Here is a 6253-nt window from a genome sequence, read left to right on the forward strand (position 1 = left end):
AGTTCCTACATTTTTTTTCATCATCTTCAGATCGTCCGAAAGAGAAAAGTTCTGACAAATTTTTCTTTTAAAGCGATAGTTTTCATGTTATGAATTTTTGAAGCTCGGAATATCGCCCTCTCCGCCCTCTAACGTCAGTTTCAATTTAGATTTCAAGTTTAAGGGAATTTAATTATAAGTGAAATTTCATTGAACTGTTGGACGGATGTATCAAATTTGTTTGGAAAAAAAAAATTACGAATAAGATCGAAAATTTGAGAGAAAAATGGAAAAATACAACAGTTTTGTTTAACATTTTTTATTTGACCTAATATTGGATAAAAATCTAACAAATTATTAAAAAATAGAAAAAGAAAGAGGAACATTATGAAGAGATAGCGAAAATTTAGATTAATTCGAAAATTTGACAAAAAATGAAGAAAAATCGGAGGAAAAATCAATAAATCGTCAAAAAATTCTAAAATAAAGAAGAAAAGTATAAAGAGTTCCAAAAAATGTCAGATTAATTCGAAAATTTGACAAGAATTGGAGAAAAATCTGGAAAAAACGACAAATTTCATCGCAATTTAAAAACAAAATTGTTTGCTATAATATTTTCCAAATTTTTCGCAGTTCTCAGTCTAGATATTTCGCGTATCTTCTTGACATATTGCAAGGTCATATTTTGACAAATCAATAGAATACATTTTGACAAAAGTAATTTATTTTCCGAATCATTTCAAATAGTACGTTTGTTTGCGTTCGGATATAGCTGTCGATGATTTTTGACAACCTGCAGCAAATACTGCTTCTGCTCTTCATTCTTCGTTAACAAATTATTGTATTCTTCGATAAGAGCTACACCACGCTCAGCAACATCATTGACGACTTTCAAATCTTTGAACGTTGACCAACCCTTCTTGAACGTCGGATCATCTCTCCAGAGTTCTGGAGGTTTGTCGAAGAAATCACACGACAAATCAAACTGATCGAACAATAGCAGTGAGTTTCTCGTTACGAAATCGCTGATATCTTTTCCAGGCAACGCTTCCAAGTCTCGGTCGTTCAACACGATTCGGTTCATATGCACCGCTGCTCCCCCTTGTCGACGCGCAGCCACTACCATCTTTGATTTTACTTCGGCAGGGACGGCGTCATCGAAAAACGCCAGCGCGGTGAGTACCTCAGATAAATACCACAAATGTGAAGCGAGCTTTGAGGAAGCTGCTGCTGCAATATCGGCATTTGTGTTTCGATACGCAATCAAACTTTGCAACAACTTCAGATCATGATTAGGAGCTCTCACAGCAAGAGGCGCACTGAACCACGCGTTCACGTAGATGGTAACGATGAAGGTACAAATATCATGGAGACCTCTTGCTTCGCGTACTTTCAACGCGAATTGCCTTCGGAAAATGTACATTTTCAAGCAGTATAGAGCCTTTGAGAGCCACCGCGCATGGTGCATAGCTCCTGGTGCTCTGAACCTAGTCCCTCTTGGAGGTTCGCCGCCCAAGAAAATGCAAGATAGTTCTAAAAACTCCTGATAATCATCTCTGGGCTGCGATATCTGAAACGTTATTAGAAATGACTATATTCGTTTCCTATAAATCAATATAAGAACGCCAGATTTATTACCAATTAAAAATTCAATATTCACAAAAAAAATGATTTACTTGCAAAAAAAGTTAGTATTCACAACAATTTAAGTTGGTTCAACAGGTTCTTCAAAAATCAACGAAATACTCTATAGTTTGTGAGAGTACACTGACCTGCAGAAACTGTTTGTGAAAGTACAAGGACCTGCAGAAACTGTCTGTTTAATTTGAGGTTCGGTTACGGAACAAAACATTGAGAAATTAGTAATTGAAATCGAGTGCTTTAACGTTGATCTTAGGACAGGTCCTCTTCGAGAGTCAGGAAATAACAGGATATTTTATTTGCTAACTGTCTTAAACAAACCTGAAAATCGAAGCTTTCCAAAACTGTTAAAAAAATCGTAGATTATCGAATTAAATTCGAAGATATTAGCTGTTGAAATGGATGAAATTGTGTCGCTTGACATACATAAACGATATGGCGTCCCCTAGCATAATGTCTTTTTGCGCCCGTGCAAGTGCCTAGACGTATGCTTTGTAATATTATTTAGTACTGGAGCCATTATTAATAGTAATAAATTACATTTGTTATTGCTTAAAGAGCGGTTAGGGTTCAAAAAAATGTGCTAATGCGTCGCGACATTCAGCGTTTACAAACACGAGTAGCCCAAATCAAATTCCCTCCTGTAAACAGTTAATAAAATACTTTATATCAATGCTCAAGTAAGGGATGGTATACGTTTTATATCATGAAAATTCCATGAAATATTTTACAAACATTTTTTGTGCCTCTTTGAAGTATTTCAGGAAAAATACTTTTCAACCTCTACTGACTAAAGAATCCCGTGTAGAACCACCTTAATATTAATAAATTCGATATTTTCATGAAAAAAAAGTATTACCTCGAATTGACTTCGTATGAAATGAAGAATTTCATCCTTTTGATCAATCAGTATTTGAACTGTCGGCTCGTCGTCGAATCCTGTTTCGTATTTTGTTTTATCAATTTCGCCCCAGTGCTGCTGAAAGCGCTTGAATACTGGTACGTTCGGACCGCTTGTTGAGGGCCAACAAGTCTCGAAGACATTTCGGAGAATCAGTTCCAATATATGGTGACGACACGCCAAGTGAATCAGTTTTTTCTCCAATTTTTCTTCGACCAGCACACAAGCTCCATTCCGGGGACCTTTGAACAAATTTAAGAAAAGTACACAATCTAACATGTTCAAGAAAGTACCAGGATAAAAATATGCGATTTTGCGTCAACCGATCAGAAAACACATACCAAGATCTCGATAACAATTTAATTACTCAACCGCAAATTAAAAATATTACATGTGAATTGTGTAATGTGTAATTTCGTGATTTATTAATAAATCAATTATATTCGGTCAATTCGAAGTCATAAGCTATTATGAGATGAAGTAATTATTATTTACCTGTATTCGAACTCGTCGTGTCGAAGCACATTGCTTTTACGTGTTCAGATAGGTTGCACTCATATAATGCGTCAACAACGGCTGTAGCAATATTTTCACCAGTTCCTTTCGAGAGTTTCGGTACGCAAAGCAATTGTTCTGTGCCTACACCAGAAACAATGATCGACAATCTGTCGACAGATCCTGCTCCGATTATGTCTGGAAGAAGTTTTCCATCCCAGTGAACAACCAAATTGGAAGCTACTCGGATCTCTTCTTTTAACTGCTTCGCAATTTCCTCTCGTAATTGTATTCGTCGCTTGTGGATTGCGCTGCTGCTTAAATTGATATCGTTGGGATCGAACCCAAGACTCACGGCGACAGCAGACAAAATGTATGACGCACTCCGGCTACTCGTTTTGGTTCTATCCAGTGCAGCCGCTACCATTGGGGTCATTATATTTATCTTTTGTTTGACTGGTTGAGGAATTTCATCCGAAAAATTCGATACTGTCCGTTTCAGGCCCGAAGAAGTAGACGATTGCAAAGTCTCGGTCTGACAAGAACCACTGCTCTGAGGCTGAGGAGAATCTAAAAAAGAAACATAAAAAACGTTGAAAAATAACATAAAATAAAAATTTAATATTTTTATCTTAATTTAAAAGAAATTAAATTAAGAAATGAATTTATCGTCCGTTAATAATTTACAAATTAATAAATGAATTTATCGGTAATACGGAACAAGTGTCTGAGTTTCAAACTTCGCGCGACAACGTTATTGCCAATCAAATTGAAACTCAAGTTTAGATGCGGTAATGACACTAAATTTCTAAATCACTTTTAACGATTCGTTAACCTTCTGACAGCCGGCATTTTTCCTGCAGAAAAAGTGTAACTTTCTCGAAATTTTCCATATAAATGTTTCTTAAGTAATAGTATATGTGGGCCGATCATGGAATGACGCCATATGGCGTCATGTCGTCTGGCGGTGGTAAAGGGAAATTTTCAAAATTTTTATATCAGCAAAGAAAGTTCTCTAAAGGATTTGAGTGTTGCTGAGAACGATTTTGATACTTATATTTATTAAAAATGGATGCTAAATAATGAATTGGCCATTTTAATCAATTTTGGAGTCAATTCTGACTAGCGATAATACATAGAATTACATAGAATCAGACTTTACTAGGAATTATATTTTTGGTCTGCCACCTTGAGATTACCGTTCGAATTATATTACTTACCCAAAATACAGGGTGCGTTCACGTCTGCTGGTGAAGCATCAGGGATTTCTCGAATCTCGAGCTCCGACGAATCTCCCTTATCCATTGATATGAAACCTCGACGACTTCGGGATCGTTGAGATGTCAGAAAGTCTAACTGCGTTTTAGTCAATGAGTTCGCTGCATCTGGCGCTGCAATATCAAATATTATGTCCAGTTGATCTATGTACTTTTTTTCTCTTGCTTGCTGTTTCGGATTGTTCTTTCGTAGTCGATTTTTTTTTAGATTTTTCCACTCTTCATGAAGCTTTAATAATTTCGTAACACTGCGGTACACACTATCGAGCGGGATTCCGGATTCATTCCAGAACTTCTCAACTTCCTTAACTGCATTTGTTGCACTCTTGCGAAGAGTGAGTTTCAGAGTGTTGTGATTAAAAAAAAAAAACTCAAAACTTGCCGTTTGGTAGGAAGTTTACGTCCGTGGATTTTTTTACTTTCATGCCCAATTAAATAAATTAATGGCTCTCTTTCTCTTGTAGTAGACATGATAAGATGCTTCACAACACCATTACACGATTACAATACACCTAAACAGATTCTTGGTGATGATAACAATAAACAGAAAGGTCGAAGTGTCACGCGTGTGTTGCAATTACAATGGCAACAAAATAACAATGCACTGCCAGTATTGCCACATTACCGGGCACCAAATATCACGACTAGCCTGCTGCGCTTCCGATGCACGTGCGGCGCTCGTGCGAACCACGTTTATGGCGGGAAATAAAATTAGGTCGGAGCATAATAGCGAATCGAACGCGAACTCGAACCTAGGCATTTTTACTTCGAAGAAAAATTAAAGCATGCTGGAGGGATAGGATTAGGAACAGGGTACCAATATGGCACCTTTCGCCTATTTCTGCTCTCCCACGTTCTTCAATTGTTCTTCGAAGTGAAAATGCCTAATTGTGCGTTGAGAGAATTTATTTGCAATTTTTCTTCTTATTTACATTTTTTCATGATTTTTCTTCAATTTTATATTTTTGGCGAATTTTTATTTCAAACTTGAAACTTGATAAAGTGAGATTGTTCTTGTCTGGCAGAGGGCAATATTCTTCAAAAATTCATAGCTTGAAAACTATCGATCTAAATGAAAAATTTGTAAGGACTTTTTTCTTCCGAATAATCTGAAGATGACGAAAAAAAATATACGAATTTCAGTATATCTTATTCGTAATTTGCAGACATGACTTTAATGAGAACCGTATTTATGTACAATTGTACATGTTAACCAAATGAGAAATCGATATATCGTTTGAGCCACCTTTCAACATTTTTTTTATCCCTCTAAAATTTTCAGAGGAACTGTTTAGAAGTACAAACAAGAGTTCAAAACGATGCAAAATGAAAAAAGAAAAAAACGTTTTTTTTCGACACACCCTAGGTACTATATGTGTTCTCTTAAAGATTAAAGGTACCACTTGTGTTTTACTTTTAAATTTAGTAGAATTTAACTTGGCGCCGACTGTTGATATCAAATCTTGTATACAAATGATAAATGTCATTAAAATTAAGTAAGTAATAAGGTAGAGTAACTTGGCATACAAATGATACATGTCATTAGAATTAAGAAAATAAGGGTAATATCACGTAGGTTTTTCAAAATGGTTCTACTAAATAGCAAATGTGATTGGTCAGTTTCACAGTTGATTAAGTGATTGACGTTGGTGAAACTAGCCCAAATGGTTTTTGACCCACTCTTAGCGCTTTTTTCTACCTTTTTTTAAAAAGGTAAGTTTATATATACATACAAATGATACATGTCATTAGAATTAAATAAGTGTAAGGTGGTATTTCTTAGATCTTTAGAGATAGAATTTTTAAAGACTAGTTAATTAAACGATATATTTTATGGGAAAAATCCATATTATATGATCTTTTATACAAATGATAAATGTCATTAAAATTAAGTAAGTAATAAGGTAGAATTTAACTTGGCGCCGACTATTGATATCAAAACTTTTATACAAATGATACA

The sequence above is a fragment of the Cyphomyrmex costatus genome, unplaced genomic scaffold (assembly GCF_001594065.2).
Source record: "Cyphomyrmex costatus isolate MS0001 unplaced genomic scaffold, Ccosl1.0 scaffold620, whole genome shotgun sequence".
Classification (NCBI taxonomy): Eukaryota; Metazoa; Arthropoda; class Insecta; order Hymenoptera; family Formicidae; genus Cyphomyrmex; species Cyphomyrmex costatus.